The sequence below is a fragment of the Mirounga leonina genome, unplaced genomic scaffold (genome assembly GCF_011800145.1).
Source record: "Mirounga leonina isolate KUSES-001 unplaced genomic scaffold, KU_Mleo_1.0 Mir_114, whole genome shotgun sequence".
Classification (NCBI taxonomy): domain Eukaryota; kingdom Metazoa; phylum Chordata; class Mammalia; order Carnivora; family Phocidae; genus Mirounga; species Mirounga leonina.
The window spans coordinates 39924466-39947386 of record NW_023270265.1 but is presented as its reverse complement, the minus strand read 5'-3'; the positions used below and the strand labels follow the sequence as shown (position 1 = coordinate 39947386).

General features: G+C 37.1%; 1 pseudogene; it reads left to right on the top strand.

The window, feature by feature from the left end:
- The first annotated feature begins 6974 nt into the window (after nucleotides 1-6974).
- LOC117998518 lies at nucleotides 6975-7811 on the top strand (annotated as a pseudogene).
- The last annotated feature ends 15110 nt before the right edge of the window (nucleotides 7812-22921 follow it).

Below are 22921 nucleotides of genomic sequence, written 5' to 3'. Positions count from 1 at the left end.
GCAATAGGGAGTGATGGTGATTGTGGCTAATTAGAGACCAAATGTTCCATCTAAGGGAATAGTTGCTGCTGCTCTATTATATATATAAAAAAAGGTAACTAATTATCTTCATGCAAGAATGCAGATCTAGTTTTGCCATAATTGATTTTTTTAAAGGAAAAGATGAAAATTATTGGCTCAATTAAAAAAGAAGAAAAGAAACTACAGGTCAGTAGACTAGACAGAATAGTTCAGAAAGCCAAAACAGTCCCATAGGCAATCAGTATGCAACTTCTGTAATAAAGTATTAAGATCTTTTCATACAACTTTTCTTTTATGAGATTATATCCACCACTATGATTGGAATGCTATATATTCCCCACCAACTCAAACATTTGCAAAAAAAGAATTTATAAATGTCAGCTCATAGTGTGAATCTCTTATTTTTGTTATTCCAGCAGGTTCTTTCTACTGGTAGGGATGTCGATCACATGGACCTGCATCCGCCATCAATGACAGGAGGTCATGTGATGCAGCATAGCCACTGGTCTGAGGTTTAGGAATGGGCACATGACCCAAGCCAGTCCAGTCAGAATCCTCTCTGGGTCTTTATTTAAATGTTGAACTACTCGCTTTTCTTGGGGCTCACAACCAGAAAGTACATGACGTCTAGAATTATTTATGGTCATTTTTGTCACAACACAAAGAGAGTCTACCTCAAATGATGCTAACATAGAGAAAGATATCAGAGCCAAAAACATGAAGAAAGGAGATAAATAAATCGGTCATAATATCATTGAACTGCTGAAGCCAGCCATTTTTATTTTTATTTTTTTTAAAGATTTTATTTATTTATTTGAGAGAGAGAGAATGAGAGACAGAGAGCACGAGAGGGGAGGGTCAGAGGGAGAAGCAGACCCCCCGCTGAGCAGGGAGCCCGATGCGGGACTCGATCCAGGGACTCCAGGATCATGACCTGAGCCGAAGGCAGTCGCTTAACCGACTGAGCCACCCAGGCGCCCGAAGCCAGCCATTTTTAAAGCCAGAATTTTCCTTGGTCTTCCTAGTTAATTAACCAGTATATATATATATATATTTTGGCATAGGCTGGTTTAGGGTGGGTTCTGTAACAAGCAAATAGTCCTGACTCCATCTGATTAGTACAGATAACTAATATTACTCTTTATGTCTGAGTTGTTTGGCAAGCTATATGGTCTATATAATCCTAAATATTCTCCATTATAATAAACTATACTTAATTATAATCTCTTATTTAACATCAATTTTATATACTAGGTTTGGAAAACTTTATCTGTGAAGAGCGAGATAGTAAATATTTTAGACATTTTGGGCCAGATGTACTCTGTCACAAGTAACCTAACTCTGTCTTTTGGTGCAAAATCAGCCATAAATAGTCCATAAAAAAATGAGCCCAGTTATGTTACAATGAAACTTTATTAATGGCATTGAAATGTGAATTTCATACAATTTTCACATGTCATGAAACATTACTCTTCTTTTGATTTTTTTCAATCGTTTAAAAATCATTCTTAGTTTGTGAGCCATATTTGGCCTACAGGCTATGGATTGCTGACCTTGTAGTAGATCATAACCTCCACAAGGGCGAGGAGGGAGCCTCACCATCACTGTGTCCCCAGCACTAAGGGGCAGTGCTCGCAAGTAGCAACATATCCCTAAATATTGAATATGGGTTAATGAGTACTCAGGGAAGATCAAGATTATGGAAAATTCTGTTTTCACAAAAAATAGTAACACTAAGCATTTTGGAAACTTAGTAGAAATTATTGAAGATTGAAGAAACCCAAGGAAGGTCACCGCTTCTTCCCAGTTCTCTGGCCCCTTCTTTGCCCTTTCCTCATCTCTTTACACCCTCCCTCCTGAATTGTCCCAGGAACCCCAACTTTTTCTCCTTCTATCATGCAGACCAATGTTTTCTCTTTACAACTACTATCCCCAAACTTGCATATTGAAACCAATCAAAGTATTCAGATGAACAGAGGGATCTACCCTGCAGGTCAGGGAACCAACCTCCCAGTTCTATTAGTGGTATCTTCAACAGGTCATTGGTCCCAGGCAACATGCTTAAAAACTGATTTTTTTCTCAAATAAAATGGAGACAAGTATCACCTATGGAACCAACTCCATACATTTTCTTGAAAGTTCCACATGAATTAGTAAACATATGGGATACATAAGTTTCTTCAAATTCCTAAAAAAATTTAACACATTACTGGTAAAGATTTTAGTACTTTTTACAATGATGAACGTTTATAAGGAATGTGATCCTACCTGCTTAACAAAGCAAATTTGTTTTAAGGGGGCCATCATTGTAATGAAATTTCTCATCTTAAAATAAAAATAAACTAGGCTTCACAGGCTTTCTAAGAAGAAATATCAACTATAACCAGGATAACTTTGATACTATATTTTTTCTTAACTGAGAATCTTGTATTCAACTGATTGCAAACTATTAATACATGAAAATGAAAAATAACATCTACATTTTAATTGTGTAAAAAAAATATAAGAACTCAGCCCGCCTAATCTCAAGAAAATATGAAAATTACACCTTTAGGATGTTATGCTCTAGAGAAATGTGGATATTTCTAAACATCTTTTAAAATGATATTTTATTCTAGTGGAATCCTTTTCTCTTTCATTAACCTGGAGGATAAACTTAGACTTTTAGTTAAGGTAAGTATCAAATGAATAAAACAGCAATGTATTATCAATATATAACACACTGATCTTAAATAATAGTATTCTGAAATTTTTTTGTCTTTCATACAACAATGAACTAGTCTCTTTTCTTCAAAATCATCTTTAACGTGTTGCGTAGCTACTGTTGCTAAGATTCTTTCTTTTTTCTTTTTCTTGAAAAAGAATATTATGTTATATAGCCTATGGGGTCCTCTTATCTTACATCAACTTCTGCTATCATAACTACACAAAACTAAAAATCTACACAGACATATCTTTGTTTTAAGTAAAGAATGACACATGGAAGTAGTTAGATTTTAAATCGTTTTAAATATTCACATTATCTTTCCAACCATCAATTCTCACAAATGAAAAGTTTGAGTTTCTAGTCCATATCATCCAGTTTATCTGTCCATTTTGCACTTATATTTGTTTATGAAATATGAGAATAAAATATAAAATAACTAACTCTAAGCAAATGTGCTTCCATCATTTAAGAACAGGATGAAAATATCTGGTTGCTTTAATATGAATTTTAATAGCTCTCACTGGCTATCTCCCTTTGACTCTACAAAATCAAGTGTGGACCTAGAATGGAACATTCTTTCTCCTTCTCTATTACGCTAGCAAACAATATCATTTTCTACAGCTGCCATTGAGGGACTTTTTCAAAAGAGATTTTACTCTCATTTTTTTTTCCCCTTGTGGGGGTGATGGGGGGAAAGGGCAGTAGAGGAAGGCAGGGAATTAAACCAAATCCAGCCAATTTTCAAAAAAAAGATAATGTGTTCTCACCACCTTTCAGTTGTAAGCTCCTACTTGGTAAAAACCGAAGTTGTGCACAAGTTTAGCTTCCCCATTACACTGTGAGTTCTTCAAGGGCAGAACCCTGTTTTAGTCTTCTTTTTACCCCCAGCACCTAGCATGCATGGTGCAAGAGAAGTAGGAAGAGTTTAGCAAGAATGCTGAAAGAATTAATGAATGGGTGAAAGGTCAATGGTTAAAATTCTATGTGTAGCCACAGCCGTAAGTCCCTTTAAAAGATAAATGAAGACAACATCTCATTGGCTAGGACTGTAGGGTAAGCACCCAAAAAGAGTAAGAGTAGTCATTGTTACTGATTATTTTAAATATAGAAAATAATTAGTGGAAGCCCCTCAAAAATTTGTATTCATCTATTGAAATCTGAAAGGCTGGGTTGGTTTATGATTGATCACAGGATAGTAGGAATGAAAGAAATACCATTGGATTAGAAACTAACAAAAATTTTACATATCAAAGACCATTTTAATCAATTATTAGAATTTTTGTTCCTTTTCAATTCCTGTGTTGCTTATGATAATATTTTAGAATGAGGCAGGGTTAGAACTGCTTTTCACCAGGTAAAGAGCTACATGGAAAATTTGGCTTATCTTTTATTTTCTGGAGACAGAGGTGAGACTCTGTTGAAAAGAAACAGGACAAGAAAAAGCACAATTAACTAACTCATTCTCAATATTCCTGGTCTCCATCCTGTTACTCAAATGGATCTTTTGCTTTAAAATGAACACTTTGGGACACACTGACGAGTTTGACGTTGATCAGTATATGTCCCAAGGTTTCCTTGATGGTTTTCCTTTGCATAAAAGAAATAGATGTCCCTGGGCAGTTTATGGATCAGCTCATGTATCTGAGTAAGACCTTCCATCATTACTGCCTCACTTAGAGTAATACCACTGATTATTAGAGCCACACATCCGACATTGCTCAGAGATTATCCCTTCGAAAAAAGAATCAAGAACTACGTTGCTTATGGCAAAGACCAGTATATCTATTTCGCCATTAAAATTTTTTGAATTTCTTAGACAACATAGGACGAAAATCTAATGTGGAATTACCAATAAGTCCTCCCAAGTTAATTTCTGACTAAACTGCACCCAATTAAAATCCCCAGCCAGAGAGACCACATAACAAACACCACAATAAGTAAAGAAACATAATCTGATACTAATGTTGTCCATATTACCAGGCAGAAAGCCATTGCCTACAGAGTCAACAAAATGCAGGAAATACACGTGTCAACATGCGTGTGTCAGAATGCAAGGAGACAAGCCAAATCTGGATTTGACTATGTAGTATCTAAACTTTATCTGATAAATTCAAGGATACAGTATGTACATCTCAGGAAGTGCAACTTTGAGATAATTTGACCTTAATAAAGACTTAGTAATGTTATAATAAAGTCTATAACTGGATATGAATATACATGTGATCTCAACCGTAAAAGGTTCTTACGCAGGCAGTCGACACTAGGGCCTAGGCTTCAGGGCAGGGAAACATGAGCAGTAGCCCTTAGAAATGGTCATGACTTGGTGATGTCCTTGTAGTTCTTGGGAGTCAATCAACAGTGAATACTTCCTCGCATGGTCTGTTGCACTGATGAGCACTGTTTCTGATATAGTTAGAGACAGTGCAGAAAAGGGCAACAGCAACCCAGACAGGGGGACAGCTGTCTTGGGAAAGAAGTGATTCACACCATTAAAAATCCACGTACAGTAAACTGATAATATGGCCTCAGCTATTGACCAATTTTCTAAAATATAATCTGGGAGCTTATAGAAAGAAGCTGTATAATTCTATCTGGAATCAGACATTACACCAATTTACTTAAAAACTAAAATATAGGGGTGCCTGGGTGGCTCAGTTGGTTAAGCACCTGCCTTTGGCTCAGGTCAGGATCCCAGGGTTCTGGGATCAAACCCCACATCAGGCTCCCTGCTCAGCGGGGAGTCTGCTTCTCCTTCTCCCTTTGCCCCTCTCCCCTCTGGTGTGTGCTTTCTCTCTCTCTCTCTGTCAAATAATTCAATAAAATCTTAAAAAAAAAAACAACCTAAAATGTGTATCTTTTGTTTTAAAGGGGAAAACCCAAAAACAATTAAAGAAAAAAAAGGGGGGTATCAGACTAGTGAAAGACAACCCCAGTAGGCTATTCCAAGTCCCTACAAAAAAGGTTTGAAACCTAAAGCCACAGGAATATTCTGAGAGGCCGCCAATGATCCATCAAATAAGAACCTAAGCACCCATATTTAGTGCTTACAAGGCACTCAGTTTTTACCATATTTTTGTTCAATAAATGTGAATTACTGCAGAATTATTTTATAGCCCACTAGAAAAATGTTGTTCCATGATATTAAATTCACCAGCATAGAGATGCTTTCTGGAATATCAAGCGGGTACTGAGTTCTGAATTTGTGCCAGAACATAACAAACACAAACCACAATTTCTTTGGCTTCACATTAAGAAATCAGATGGTGCTGAGGAAGTAAATGTGCATTCTTAAGGGACAATGTCTTCCAAATAAAGGAAGCCCTTGATCCTATCTCAGAGTCAAGAAGTTCTAGAATTACGTCTGCAATTATGTCTATATAATTTACATCAATTTCAAGCTGTTTTCTGGGCTCCGAGGAGGAAGCCTGGTGGGAGTAGGAAACGGCTGGTTGGATAAACAGGACTTGAACTTTCTGACGGGAATCACAAGGAGAATCTCAGCCTTACTCACATGGAGTCAGGCGTCAGTGCCTTGATAGAGAGGAGGTATCCAGAAGAGAACCCCCAGGCTCAGGGATATGTCCCTTAGTGGCCAGGACAGTGTCCAGTGAGTTGGGGATTTTTGTTTGTTTGTTTTTCCAAATAGAAAGGAGACCAGGAAGGCTGTATGAGAACCCAGTGCTGGAGATTTACAAGGGAGGAAAAAAAACTCAGCTGACAGAAATACATCAGTATAATCCACACTTCCCCAATTTGCACAACAGCCTACAGAGGAGTGCCACCAAAGGTAGAAAAAATAAAATAATTATCTTTGGCTCAGGGCCACCAGCAACAAAACAGACCTTGATGCCACGATTATAGTTACTTGCAACTATAGACCGATCACTAGATAGGGTTAGTTTCTGCCTCAGAGTCTGAGGGAATGAATCAGTTTGTCTTGGTTGGTATTAGGCAGGCTGTGAACAAAGAGGTTATTTGAACTGCCCCCATGTTTGCCTCCAGCAAATGGTCAGGCAGAAAGAATGATGTAGCTAACAAAGATTATCTGAAGAAGATTGCCATTAAGGCTCACTGGGTTTCGCATCGCATGTCCCATATTAAAAATCAGAGCGAAGACAAGGGGACGGTGCCCCCCCTGGCTTCAGTTATCTCCAAGTAAACTCTGAGAATTCACAACGCAATCCTGAAGGCTGCTCTACCTGTTGTACCTACTTTTCATTTTTTAACAAATCATTTGTTTAAACAAATGGGTCTTCGTAAAGAACTGAGGAGTTACCAGGGCTCTTCTCTGCCATGGAGATTGAGGAATCCAACTTTGAAATACAGAGGACAGTGTGCTTGTGGGCCAACAGCTCTGGAATGGCCAACTGGAAATGTTTCCCCCAGAGAACTAAATGGTACCAGAACCATTAAAGTATTTCTCAGCCTTACTTGCATATTCAGTTTAGCGGAATTATTTCGAGCAATTTAAAGTCTTGGCATTAGTTTTGGTTTGCTTATTCATTTCGTTTATTCAGCACTTTTTCTCTCTTTTAAAAATATTTTAAATTGAGGCATATTTTGTGTGAATGGAAGTGGGTGTAATATGGATTCTGCTAGATGTCACTATCTTATGGCTGCAAAACTAGGCATTCATCCCAGCAGCTGCCGTGGATGGATTTTGGGAGAACATGGCAACTCAAGTGTGGCTGTGTGCAGTGGAGTGAATGTGGCAGGTGTTTCTCTCCAGGAACTGAATCCAGAAATGGGGACAGACAATGACAGTGAAAATTGGAAGTGCCTAAGATGGTGGTTGAAAGTGCCTACGAAGTCATCAAGCTAAAAGGATATACCAACTGGGCTATTGGATTAAGTGTGGCTGATCTCATTGAATCCTTGTTGAAAAATCTATCTGGGATTCGTCCAGTGTCAACAATGGTGAAGGGAATGCATGGCATCGAGAACGAAATCTTCCTGAGCCTTCTGTGTATCCTGACTGCTCGGGGATTAACCAGTGTTATCAACCAGAAGCTGAAGGGTAATGAGGTTACTCAGCTCAGGAGTTACCTTGTGGAACATCCAGAAAGACCAAAAACACCTGTGACTTTTGGCTCCTAGGCTGTGAAATTTAAAACTACAATGTGATTAACTGTGAGCCTTTAGTTTTTCATCCATATACATGGATCATAGTTTGCTTTTATCTTCCTAAATACGTGAATCTGGGATCACAGCATCGAAGCTACACTTGGTTTAATGTTTGCAATATGAGCCCTTAACAAATAAAATTAACTATCATAAAATAAATAAATTAAGGTACATTTAACATTCAATAAAATATACAAGTCTTCAGTGTTCAATGAGTTTTTTTTTATTGTAGTGAAGTGTAAATAACATAAAATTTACCATTCTAACCATTTTGAAGTACAGTTCAGTGGCATTAAATACATTCACGCTGTTGTGCAGCCATCAGCCCCATCCATCCAAAGAATTTAATATCCCCCAAATAAGACCCTGTACCCATTAAACACTAACTCCTCTAGGGGTGCTTGGGTGGTGCAGTCAGTTGAGCATCCCACTCTTGGTTTCCCCTCGGGTTGTGATCTCAGGGCCCTGATCTCAGGGTTGTGGGATCAAGCCCTGCATAGAGCCCGACGTCAGGCTCCATGCTCAGCGTGGAGTCAGCTTAAGACTCTCTCTCCCTCTCCCTCTGCCCTTTCCCACCGCTCGGCTCTCTCCTCTCTCTCAAATAAATAAATAAATTTTTAAACACTAACTCTTCTATGTTGTGAAGCAACTTTTTATATGCTTACTTGCCACCTGTATATATTCTTTTGGGTATTCTTCTTCTTTTAAGGTCTTTGACTCATTTTTTATTTGGGTTGTTTTCTTACTGTTAAGATTTAAGAGTCCTTTGTATATTTTATATATTTAATAGATGTTTCTTTTGCAAATATTTTCTCTCAGTCTGTGGCTTCTCATTCTCTTGACATTGTCTTTCACAGAGTAGTTTGTAATTTTAATAAAGTCTAGCTTATCATTTTTTCTTGGTTCATTTTTAATATTAATTTATAGGAATTCTTTTTATATTCTGGATACAAGTTCTGTCAGAGTTGAGCTTCAAGTATCTTTCCCAGTCTGTAGCTTGTTTTTTTATTTTTTAAATAACACCTTTTGATGACAGAAAAAATTTTTAAAAGATTTTATTTATTTATTTGACAGGGAGAGAGACAGCGAGAGAGGGAACACAAGCAGAGGGAGTGGGAGAGGGAGAAGCAGGTTCCCCACCGAGCAGAGAGCCCTGGGGCTCGATCCAGGGCCCTGGGATCATGACCTGAGAGCCAAATGCAGACGCTTAACAACTGAGCCACCCAGATGCCCCTTGATGACAGAAATTTTTAATTTTGATGAAAACTTAGTTTTTTTGTTTTGTTTTGTTTTGTTTTGTAATGGTTAGCACTTTTTGTGCCCTATCCAAAAAACTCTGCCTATCCCCAAGTGGCTAAAATATTCACCTATGTTTTCTTTCTACAAGGTTCCAGGTTCTGGGTTTTACATTTCAGTCTATAATCCATCTCAAATTAAGTTTTGTATATGTAATGAGAGAGGGGTTTAAGTGTATTTTTTTCTATATGGATATCTAGTTTTTCCAGCAATATTTGTTTAAAAACAATTTCCTTTGCCCCACTGGATTGCCTTGGTACCGAGGCAAAAAAAATCAACTAATCATATATATGTAAAACAATTTCTAGCCTCTTTATTCTGTTCTCTTGATCTATATGTTTATCTTTATGCCAATATCACAGTGTCTTGATCTAAGCTTTAAGAAGTAAGTCTTGAAATCGGGCAGTGTAATTTTACCAATAGTGCTTTTTTTTTTTCAAGATTGTTTTGGATATTCTGGGTCCTTTGTATTTCTATGTAAATTTTAGAATCAGGTTGTGTATTTCTTCACAAAATCCTTCTGGTATTTTAATAGGAATTTCATTGAGTGTATGGACTTATTTGGAGAGAACTGACATCCAGATGTTAATGAGCCTTCCAATCCATGAACATATCTCTCCACTTATTTAGGCATTCTGTAATTTCTTTAAGTAACATTTCGCACTTTTCAATGTAGATGTCTTGTACATCTTTTGTAAGATATCTGTAAGGTATATTCCAAGGTATTTGATGTTTTTTGATGCATTTAGTATCTTTTGAAATTTAATTTTAAATTCTCATTGCTTGTATACAGAATAAAATTTTTGAATATTGCCTGTGTATCTTGTATTCATGCTAAATTCACTTGTTAGTTCTACTATACTTTGGGATGATTCCATAGAATTTTTCAAATACTCACTGATGCTGTCTGTAAATAATGAATATTTTACAACTTTTTTTCCAATTTAGATGTCTTTTGTTTCTTCTTCTTGCCTCAATGCACCAGCAAGAACCTCTTACCCTGTTGAATACAAATGGTGAAAGCAAGCATCCTTGCCCTGTTGCCAGTCTCAGAGGAAAGGATTTAACATTTCACCATTAAGTATGATGTGAGCTGTAGGTTGTTTTGTAATGCCCTTTACCAAACAGAGGAGGCTGTCATCCTGGTTTGCTGTGAGGTTTCATCATGATGGAGTACTGAACTTTGCCAAATGTTTTTTCTGCATCTATTGTGAGTTTTTTCCTTTATTCTGTTAAGTGGTGTATTCCATTGGCTTGGTTTTCAAGTGTTAAATCAACCTTGTATTTGTGGAATAAACCCCACTTCACCATGATAAGTTATCCTTTGTGTATATTAATAGGCTGTTACAATTTTTGTGTTATGTTCATGAAAGTTATTGATCTATAATTTACTTTTCTTGTAATATCATTGATAGGTCTCAGGGTTATTCTAGCCTCATAAAACAAAGTAAGAAATATTGTCTCCTATTCCACCTTTTGAAAGAATTTGTGAGGACTGGTTTTATTTCTTCCTCCAGTGTTGGGTAGAATTCACTAATGAAGATATCTGGTGCTATAGTTTTCTTTGTAGGAAGGTTTATGATTACAAATTCAATTTATTTAATAGATATGGGGCTATTTGGATGCTCTATTATTATGTAAGTTTTGGTAATTTATGTATTTCAAGAAATTTGTCTATTTTATGTTGCAAAATTGATTGGCATAAAGAAGTTTGTAATATTCACATCATTCTTATAATGTCTACAGAATTTGTAGTAGGGTTCCCTTTGTATTCCCGATATCAGTAACTTGTGTTTCCTCTTTCTTGATTACATTTGTTGGGGTGTATCAATTCTACTTGTCTTTCAAAGTATCACATTACAGGTTTTTAAAATGTTATTGTACTGTATTGTCTAGATTGCCTTTTTAGCTTAACAATGTATCATCGACATTTTCCAAAAGTGATAATATATAAATATTCCTCAATTTTTAATAGTTGCATAATATGCCCTTAATTCCATATTTAAGCCATTTCCAAATTTTCAAAACTACAACCTTGTATTTAAAAAATTTTTCTATTGTTATGTTAATCACTATATATTACATCATTAGTTTTTGATGTAGTGTTCCATGATTCATTGTTTGTGCATAACACCCAGTGCTCCATGCAGAACGTGCCCTCTTTAATACCCATCACCAGGCTAACCCATCCTCCCACTCTCCTCCCCTCTAGAACCCTCAGTTTGTTTTTCAGAGTCCATTGTCTCTCATGGTTTGTCTCCCCCTCTGATTCCCCCCCTTCATTCTTCCCCTCCTGCTATCTTCTTCTTTTTTTTTTTTCTTAACATATACTGCATTATTTGTTTCAGAGGTACAGATCTGTGATTCAACAGTCTTGCACACTTCACAGTGCTCACCATAGCACATACCCTCCACGATGTCTATCACCCAGCCACCACATCCCTCCCACCCCACCCCCCACTCCAGCAACCCTGTTTGTTTCCTGAGATTAAGAATTCCTCATATCAGTGATGTCATATGATGCATGTCTTTCTCTGATTGACTTATTTCGCTCAGCATAACACCCTCCAGTTCCATCCACATCGTTGCAAATGGCAAGATCTCATTCCTTTTGATGGCTGCATAATATTCCATTGTATATATATACCACCTCTTCTTTATCCATTCATCTGTTGATGGACATCTTGGCTCTTTCCACAGTTTGGCTATTGCAGACATTGCTGCTATAAACATCGGGGTGCACGTACCCCTTCGGATCCCTACATTTGAATCTTTGGGGTAAATACCCAGTAGTGCAATTGCTAGGTTGTACGGTAGCTCTATTTTCAACTTTTTGAGGAACCTCCATACTGTTTTCCAGAGTGGCTGCACCAGCTTGCATTCCCACCAACAGTGTAGGAGGGTTCCCCTTTCTCCGCATCCCTGCCAACATCTGTCATTTCCTGACTTGTTAATTTTAGCCATTCTGACTGGTGTGAGGTGGTATCTCATAGAGGTTTTGATTTACAACCTTGTATTCTTGTTTACAAACATCACACAACCCATGCTGGTACTTGGTAGTAACTTCTAGGTTATAAACCATGAAATTAAAATGTTGATAGAGTCTCCAAAAATATTGTAATGTAAGAGTATGCTTTTTCCTCCTAATTTCACCAATACTGGCATCATCCTTTTGTTTAATTTTTGCCAATTTCCTAAAGAAATTTATCTCGTTTTTGTATGCATTTAATTATAAATGAGCTTAAGCATCTTTTTGTATGAATAGCTGCCCCTGTATCTTTTTCTATTAATTATTGATATCCCTTGCCCAGTTTTCTTTATTAATTTTTTGAGGTTCTCTCTGCATTATTCATGTTAACACTCCACTTATCACCTGCTGCAAATTCATTCTCCTAGTTTTGTGTGTGCATGTGTCTGTGCGTGTGTGTGTTGGGTGTTTTTTAAGTGTTAGAAATAGATGAATGCTTATAAAGTGTTGGGCACAGTGTAGAGCAGATATCCAATGCACAGAACTATTATTATTAATCCTGTCATGTGACTGGTTGATGCTAGGAGACTACCTTGTTGACAGTACTACTAAAGTCCATTAGGAAGCTAAATGCTTCATTTTCTCTACACTTCTGACTTACATCAGACTTCTCCCCCATAGAATAATCATGGAGAACTACCGCTTTCTTACTCCCATATTCTGTAACAAACTAGCTAAATTTAAAACTTCTACAGGAAATTGAGTTTTAATTAATATAATCCAACTCACACTACGACATCAATATCATTTTGCATGACAAGCATCAGAAAATAATTTAAATTCTTCTGCCTCATCCTTGAGAACAAACAGTGGAACAAGGTGTGACAGGTGTCATCAGCCTCGTAGTCTCTGTCTCATGCTCCCTGGATGAGAAGTAACATACCCTGGATAAGAAATGAAGAAATGTTGAGGTAATTTGCTATATTCCCTGTGCACCTTCTGCCACAGGAAAAGATTTTAGTGGGCTATCTTGCTCAGCTTCATCAGACAGTCTTCAATGATATAAACAATTTCTGCAGGTGTTATTAGATAAGATGGACACTTTTAAAAAAGAATCACAGGCTCTATGTGAACCTAGATGAAAAAAGTGGTAGTTTCCATGAGGAAATTGAGAGAGAGAACTGACAGTTAACTACACTTGGAAATAAGGCTTTTCAAGTGAGAGACTCTAATTACTGCTGTATGCTCTACTAAGAAGTCCTTTACCTAACATTGATACCTTCCTCTGGCCCAGATTAATTAAGCCCAAACCAATTTTCCATCACTGAGATTGTTCAGCCACTAGGAAAAGTAGAAAGCTGGGTGAGTATTAGCCTTACAATGATGTGTGTCCTTATATATTTTATCCCATCTTCAAGCAACCTCATCTAAATTTTTAACAAAAGCAGTTCATGTGATGACTCATTTATTCAACAAACATCTATTAACCACTTATTAAAAGTGTTTTCCCACTCTTGTATTTTTAATACCTAGCACTGAGCCTGGCATAATCATCAATTTTTTTTTAAAGATTTTTTATTTATTCATTTGAGAAAGAGAGAGAGAGACAGAGAGAGTGAGAGCACCCGCAGGGGAAAGAGTCATTGTCCTTAAAGTAAAATCCAAGGATTTTAAAAGCTGAAACAGCCAAATGCATTCCAAGATCTGGCCTATGCTATTTCTATATTGTATGAGATTCAGTTTCTTGAGTACTCATGGTATCATCTGTTACCTCGAGACGCTCATACAGCCCTTCCCTCTTCCTGAAACAGTCACCTCCCATCTCCACATCATTCTTCATCATGCTAACTCCTTCATTCCCTCCATGTATATTACCATGATGCTCTTAACACTTGTATCACAAAATTTAACACATACTTTGTAATTTTTTTCTTTCCCATTAGAATAAGCTTTGTTAGTGCAGGGACAAAGTGTATATTGAACTCCACCATCTTGCTAGCATCAGCGTCATGTCTGGTACATCGTACTCTATAAATATTTGCTGACTAAATGAATGAATAAATGGGATTCAAACAAAAATAAAATATGATCTCTGTCCTCAAAGAGCCTGGAGGAAAAAGAAAGACAAAATTATTAATTATAACTGAGCCAAAATTATGTTTTATAACATAGGTAAATGTAAAAACTAAATGAAAGTTAAAGGATCATTTCTGCCTATATTGCAAAGGGTCCAGAAAGGCTTTATAGATAAAATGACACCTGAACCAGGGGAGGGGGGTGGGAGGATGGGTTAGCCTGGTGGTGGGTATTGAGGAGGGCACATTCTGCATGGAGCACTGGGTGTTATGCACAAACAATGAATCATGGAACACTTCATCTAAAACTAATGATGTAATGTGTGGGGATTAACATAAGAATAAAAAAAAAACTAATGATGTAATGTGTGGTGATTAACATAACAATAAAAAAATTTTTAAAAATGACACCTGAACTGAACCCTTAAGAATAAGTGGACATTCAGAGTGCTTGGAATAGAGAAAGTACTTTTGCTGGTAATGCCCATCATTCATTCTTCCTCCTTGTGGTAACAACACTTCCGCTTTCTTCTGGAGAAATATGCTTCTCTTTTCCCAGTGGTTTGCGTTCGGCTGACCTCATTTCTTGCCCCGCCCCTCAGCCTGGCCTGGCCAATCAGAACCAGAGAGAGTGTTTCCAGGCACAGGGACCTTGTCCATGCAGGTCAATGAGAGCCAGTTCAGAGACCTGCTAGAACTAGTACAGGAGGAGCACTCTTTCCATGGGGGATAGCTACACTGATGATAAAAGCCTGAAGCTGCTCGTAGCCATCTCTGACACCATGTAGGCAGAGTTTACCTGAAGATGAAGCTAGAAGACTGAAAAATGGACCTAGTGGTGGAGAGAGAGACTGGTCTAATTACTTTGTTAAAGCCCTTGGATCTGGCTGTGTGGAAGGAAGGCCAATATGTATTCCAGGACTTAACTACTTAAGCAAGACCGCACACTCTGTTTTTTGAAGCTAGTTTGCGTTGGATATCTGATCTTTTACAAGTAAAAGTGTCCCAACTAACTCAGCACTCAATAAATAACTATTAAAATGTGTACAAAAGTAACAGGCAGAAAACACAAGATAAGGTGTCAGGTCAAAGGAATAAATAGCATTAAGTGAAGGAGGAAATTAACTTTTAGACAGCTTAATTTAACTTTTCTTAAAAATGGGGGAACATATATATATATTCCTGTTCTCAGCAGCCCATAGATGCAAGATATTTCATGCCTCTTAAGGCACTTATCTGAAGGCTCCTCTTCACCTCTCAAATTGTCATACATAAGAATCATGGTACATAGGGGCACCTGGGTGGCTCAGTTGGTTAAGCGACTGCCTTCAGCTCAGGTCATGATCCCGGAGTCCTGGGATCGAGTCCCGCATCGGGCTCCCTGCTTGGCAGGGAGTCTGCTTCTCCCTCTGACCCTCCCCCCTCTCATGTGCTTTCTCTCTCTCTCTCTCTCAAATAAATAAATAAAATCTAAAAAAAAAAAAAGAATCATGGTACATAATAAAGGAATGATTTGTCCAGTTTTGTTCAAAGAAGGTTATGTCTTTTGTTCATGTTCTGAACAGAAAGATTCAAGGCAGTGTTACAGAACTCATTTATTATATCTATGTTCAGCTATTAGAATCAATCCTTAAACCAACCATTATGATGTCATTCTTCTTGACATGCACCAGGAAACAATTCCTATTGTTAATGTATAACCAGAAGATTTGCATAATCTGTACTATATTCAAACAGCATACATTATGACTAGAGCACTGCCAACTTATGACGACGTGATTTCACTACCTTTTCTGCATGATCAAATTACACATCTATTGAAGTAAATCTTCTCAACTTGTCCCGTGTAATTTTAATATTGCAACTTTTCTATACGCACCAAGCTTCCTTTCTGTTTCCTAACATAGCTCTGCTTTAGACAGTCTTCTATCTGGCACACCTTTCTTTTTCTTAATTGGAAATCCAAAATTTATATGCTAAAAAATTTATATAACAAAAACATTAATAAGGCACCAATAGGCTTTTGTATCTCTATAACCTAGGTTATAAATTAACTTCAGCATTTGCTGAAATGCTCTAATTAACAGAGGTTCATAGGCTTAATACTAGTGCTCAAAATTTTAGTTATACCTGGAGATCCCACTAAATGTAAGCATCATGCTCCCTATAATCCTAAGAAGGTAACTAAATATAATATAAGGGAAAAATAGGTATGCCTCACTTTAACTGTAGCCTTGTTAAATTTCCTATAGTCATAGTACCCATTTTCCTAAAATATCCCATATTGGGTATGGATGCTCTAACATAGTGAAAAATGAATGAAAATTAAAGTAAGTTTTTGGCACTTATAAACTGGCTTGATAGATGAGACCTTATGGATTCCCAGTTAAATTAGTTAATTTGCTCCAATGTACATTAAAACAGAGCTTTCAAAGATAGAAACTTATTATATAAAACCTAATTAATAAAGGGTTGATCATCTCACTGATTCTCCATTTAGTAGTCCCAAATTTTTGCCAGTTATTAAATTTTTGCCTGGAAAAAAATAAAAGACATCCCATGGTGGATCACCATAGCCTGAATTCTGTAGTCCCACCATTAAGGCCCCATACCCAATATCCAATATTACTAAAATTACTGATTACATCCAGTCAATAACTATAAATGAAATTGTTCTATCCCTTGCTTTGGGTAGTGATTACATGGGTGTTTATCTTTGTCAAAACTTATCAAAATCCACTTAAAATCTGTGCATTTTATTGCATATGAATTACATCTCAAAAAGTGATTTAAATTTAAAGAAAAAACAACTGCAAAGAAAAATATGTTTCACATATCAACACTATACTTTTACGCAAGCCAGAGAGGATTTTTTCCTTTAAAAACAAAAACGAAAACATGTACTTTTATTGAAGTCATTATAAGCTGATTTATATTGCCTTGTATGAGTCGATTATTAAATTTTAGGAACTTTGTGAGCCAGCTGTTAAGTTACTGTTATCTTGAAATTAGCCACGGTAGAAGCCTTTACAACGGTACATTACAAATCAGGGCTCCTCCCACCCCCAATGCCTCAGTGAGCTGGTTTACTAGCACACCATGTACTTATGATTTATATTAAAATAAAGATCTACTTTGCATGTCATGTTTAGAGTTATGGTCAATAAACAAAGCAAACGTTCCAAAATATAGTTTTACAAAAATCATTTGTATTAATGTAGACTATCAATATCACCATGCCTGCTCCCCTTTTCTTCCCATCACGTGTGCTCCCAAGTAATAATTTCAACTCTTTTGGCTGTTCATTTTTTTAATTTGCCTTCATGTCACTAACATGCTGCTGTTGCTTATTTTTTCAGTTTTGGCACTATTTACTGATTTCCCACATGAAAGATATGAATTTAGTCTTCTTTCTCACAAAACATCTGCCACCATCACAAACACACTTCTTCCCACTCCTATCCTTCCAACATTGTGTTATACTTTTGGTTAGATCAATAGTCAGTGCTTAATATGATTATCAAAATATCCACAGCTGAGCTATCTAGTATTATGATTAGTATTACTTATACTTCCTTGCACAACTTTTTGTTTTCCCTGGAGTTAATGATATTCTTGTGGTTTATTTGCTTAGTTTTCTATGTACTTATCACTGACCAAAACTCTATCCAAGTTGTTTAAAATTCCTCTCAATATTTCCAACATATCAGGTATTGTAGCAATTCCATTTTGGGAATACATCTCTGGAGGTATTTTCATTTGGATTGGTTGCTCTCTAGGCCTGGTGCACAGCTATGATCCTGGGATTTATCTTCCCCGTATCTATAAGATTCTCACTACCTCTCTTCTGAATTGGTAAACCAATTGTTAGATCAGTCATCCAAGTATTGCTGTTAAGTTCAAAGCATTCTGACTCCTGATCCCTTAGAGGTGACCTATTTTTCACTTTGCAACTTCATAGGATCTTATCTTTGTCCTTCATATTCTGAAATTTTGTGATGATGTCAGTTGGACAGCAGGTTGAATGATTCCACTACGCCCTTAATGGATTCTTTCCATCTAAAAACTCAGGTCCTTTAATTCTTGAAAAATTTCCCCCTTTTTTTTTTCTGCTCTCTTTCCAAACCCCTATTCTTCAGATATTGAACAAAATGAACTGATTCTTGACTCTTATCTTTCTTTCCTATTTTCTTCTTCTTCTTTTTTTTCTCTCTACTTTCTGGGAGAGAAAATTGAAGATGGTTATATTTAATAGCTCTATTTTATCTTTTTGCTCTTTCATTAAAAAAAAACCTCCTGCTAACATTTTAAATTTCATTTATTTTGTATCTTATAATGGCAAATATCTTCTCCTATCTCTCTGAGGATATCAAATACTTTTTAAAAGCTTTCATCTCCCTGAGTAATCTCTTCCAAGTTGCTTTCCCCCTATTTGTTTGGATAGGCCCTCTTCTTGTTAAAGAAATGTCTTGTGGATATTGACTGCTTCTATTTAAGAATGAGGCTGTAAAATGTTTTAAAATTTATTTGGGGTACCTAGGTGGCTCTGTCAGTTAAGTTTCTGACTCTTGATTTCGGCTTAGGTCATGATCTCAGAGTTGTGAGATCCAGCCTTGCTTTGGGCTCTGTGCTGGGCATGGAGCTTGCTTAAGATTCTCTCTCCCTCTCCCTCTGTTCCTTTTCCACCCCTACTTGCCCTCTTGCTCTCTCTCAAAAAATTAAATTAAATTAGGGTGGCTCAGATGGTTAAGCATCTGCCTTCGGTTCAGGTCATGATCCCAGGATCCTGGGATCGAGTCTCACATTGGGCTCTCTGCTCAGCGGGGAGCCTGCTTCTCCCTCTGCCTCTCTCTCTCTGTCTCTTATAAGTAAATAAATAAAATCTTTTAAAAAATTAAATTAAATTAAATTAACTTTCTGGACACATGGGTGGCACTTGTCAACTGTGAGTTTCACTCCAAGGTCATCTGGCTGGACTGTTTCATTGAAAAATTTCTTTCCTTAAGTCTTTTCTGTTGAACTTGTGAAATTCCTCAGAGAAGGATATTCCAATCTTTTGTTTGGAGTGGTATGGTTCTCAAACTTGAGTGTACATCAGAATCACCTAGACATCTTGTTAAAACACAGATTGCTGGGCCCCACCTATACAGTTTCTGAGAGAGAGCCCTAAAATTTGCATTTCTAACAAGTTCCTAGACGATATTGATGCTGCTGGTCCTGGGACCATACATTGAGAATATTGGCTGGCCTAGAGGATATAAATTTCATTGCCCAAATCAAGGCCTAGTTTAAAGTGTTGGGCTTACAACATTTAGAATGTAAGCTTTTCTTAATCCCTCTGTTTTCAGTAATTGTACTCTATCCTCAGCAGTGCCCAGTACCCTCTGTCCTGAGACCTTCTGTTTTATAGTTCCCAGAAAATAAGCCTAAAATCTTATGCCAGAGCTGGGAGGCTGCTATGCTCAGCCTGAATGGGGACTAGGACCTGAGGATCTCAGTGTTTCTTAAACACACATCCAACCAATCCCTTTGTTTTCAATCCCACCTTCACTTCTACTTCCAGTGGTACATAGTATTGCCAGTTTCCAAGTGTTTTGAGAATTCTTTAGGGGCAAATCAAGGTGGTTTTCATCTTTTTTTCTGCCATTTTGGGATCCACTTTCTCAAGTTTGCTAAGTCATCTCCCAATCATCCATCTACTTCCAGCTTCCAAAATCATACTACTATCAACTCTTCTATATCATTTTCTCTTTGTTCTTTAGGCTTTCAAAAAAAAAAATCATTTTACTATCATATTAGTAGAGTTTGGGGGAAGAAGCAGAGGTAAAAATTTGTGTTCAATCCGCTGCCTTCAACTGGAAGTTAGAAAAGTCTTTAGTATCCAACAAATGATATTCCTAGATTAATTATATCTCAGAATATAAAAACAACAAAAGCAAATTGAACCATCCCCAAAAGTTCTGCTAGACTGGTCAGTTCAGTTGTTTCAGACTTGGCAAAAGATGTAAACTATGTTTGCATAGGACAATCTGTTTCACAGCTTCAGACTGCACCTCTCCCATAGCCAAGTGTGTCATGGGTCTGGGATACAAGCCAAACATAGGAAATTGTGGTGACTCAAAGCAAGAAATCCAAGTATATGAACCAGAAAGTTCATCTTTGCATATAAAGAACAACACTAAAAACATTAAGACCATGCTAAGGTACACTATCTGTTCCATACTGTCTTCTGCCCAACAACAATTAAAATGACTAGGATTTGGGGGCGCCTGGGTGGCTCAGCCGGTTAAGCGCCTGCCTTCGGCTCAGGTCATGATCCCAGAGTCCTGGGATGGAGCCCCGCATCGGGCTCCCTGTTCCGCAGGAAGCCTGCTTCTCCCTCTCCCACTCCCCCTGCTCGTGTTCCCTCTCTCGCTGTGTCTCTCTCTGTCAAATAAATAAATAAAATCTTTAAAAAGAAATGACTAGGATTTTTATACATAATGTCAGAATTATGCTAGTTCCTTTATATATTCTCTCTCATAGAATCTTTACAACAACCCAACACAATGGATATTATTTTACTCTTTTATTACCAGTTAGGTAACTGAATTCCAAAAGAATTAAGTAACTTGCCCAAGGCCAAATAGGAAGGGCAGAGCCAGAAGAGGATTCTAAAGCTACCACATGACCACTTTTGAAATTGGGTGAGTTAAAAGCAAATAAAAATATTTATCTTGAACACAAAGCTGATTTCATAAGGCAACACAGTGTTCTTGAATTAAGTTTTTTTTACAGATTTGGACCACATCTTATTTTGTGTTGGTGTGACCCATACAGCACCCACCAGAGCAAAACTTTAATAGTCATTAAATTGAAGATGGTTATAATATATTTAATAGCTCTATGAATAATACACAAGAACAAGTTCATTCAAGATTATTATAGAGATGTCTGGTAAGTCACTAGACAGATTTCTGCCGTGGGAAATCAACAGGACAGAAAAGCCTTCAGAGACACACACACTTTGTTCCTTGTCATTACTTTGCAGTATTTTCTTTTTAAATAAAAACAGATTCTACACATTTGAACCAACAAAGTGGTTTTCCTGAAGGATACTTTGAGGGTGGATATTTTAGCTTTAGTTTATAAAGGTCACTCTGAAGTTTTATGCTCTTTGGGGAGTCTTCCAAATGAAGATTTTTACCAGAGAAGAGAGATTCAGTGAGGGACTAAGGTCACATTTTAAAACCTAAAAAAGGGGACCGAACTTCTTTTATTATCCATGAGTGAAAGTAACCCAGGAAAACAGATAAACAAGGTAAGACTGGACAATAAGAGTAGAAGTGGAAAATAAGAGAAAAAAAATTATAAAAATGTGTTTGGAAGAAACTCAGAAAGGAAAGGCAAAGATGTTAACATTGAGGATAAGAAGAAGATGAAGGAGATAAAGAAAAAACTACTTAGAACTGCCCACGAAACATCTTTGTTACAGGACTACGGGACCCACTTTGCTGGGAAGGAGAGAAATAACTCAATGACATTATGTTTGCACTTGATTGCAGGCCAGGAGATAGGCTACAGAATCATAAAAAGCAAAATGTCATTAACTAATACTAAATTTTTCATTCAATTTAAAAGGACTTACTAGGAAACCAAACACAAAATGTGCTGTACAATAGAGAAGAAAGCTTAGCCTGTCTTAGAGAGCACAAATATTTCACTGATGTGCTAGGCAGAGTAATACCCCCTTCCAAAGAGGTCCACATCCTAATCTCCAAAACCTGTGAATATGTAAGTTACACAGCAAAGAGAAACTAAGGTTGTAGATGGAGTGAAATCTTTAATTAGCTGACCTTGAAATGAGGAGATAAGCCTAGTTTGTCCAGGTGGGCCTCAAAATTACAAGGTCCTTATAAGTTGAAGAGGAGGGCAGAAGAGGGAGACCAGGGAGACTCAACGTGAGAACAACCTGGCTTGATGGGCTGGATGGAGGAAGATGGAGGAAGGGGCCACATGCCAAAGAATGTAAGCAGCCCCAGAAACTAGAAGAGGCAAGAATCGATAGATTCTACCCTAGAGCCTCCAAAAGAAATGCAGAGTTGATGACATCTTGCTTTCAGTCCAGTGAGACCCCTATCACACTTCTGACCTCCAGAACTGTAAGATAACAAATGTGTGTTATTTTAAACCACTCAATTTGTGGTAATTTGTCAGCAGCAATGGGAAATTAACACAACCGGCATGGCCACGTATGTAAACTCATCATCAGTCTTATCTTACTCTCTAAAGCCAGCCAGTCAGCCTTCACTCAACAGTGTGCACAGTAAAAATGAAACTGTTACCAGTTTTTGTTAGAACAAAAACTGACTCCGTTTTTCGGTTTCAAATAAGTGTATTCCCAGTTAAGCTTAATTAATGAGGTTTTATGAAAACAGAAATCAGAACTGAATTAAACATGTGTAAGTAGTCTGTTTCACACATCATCATCATTGCATAATACTGTTGTAGTCTGGCCAACTCTGATGCTTTCTACACTTGCAGAACAGATTAACCAAATGTCCTTCCCTAAGAAGAACTTCTTCCACTGGTTTGTATGTATACATAAATTCTTTAATTCTGGTAGTCTGTCATCAGCTATTTTTTCCATATGCTTACTCAATTCCTTTTAAAATGTTCCCATAGTAGTGAGTATCCCCAACTTCCCTTTTAACAATATCAAGTTGCAACTGTGAATGGCAAATGGTAATT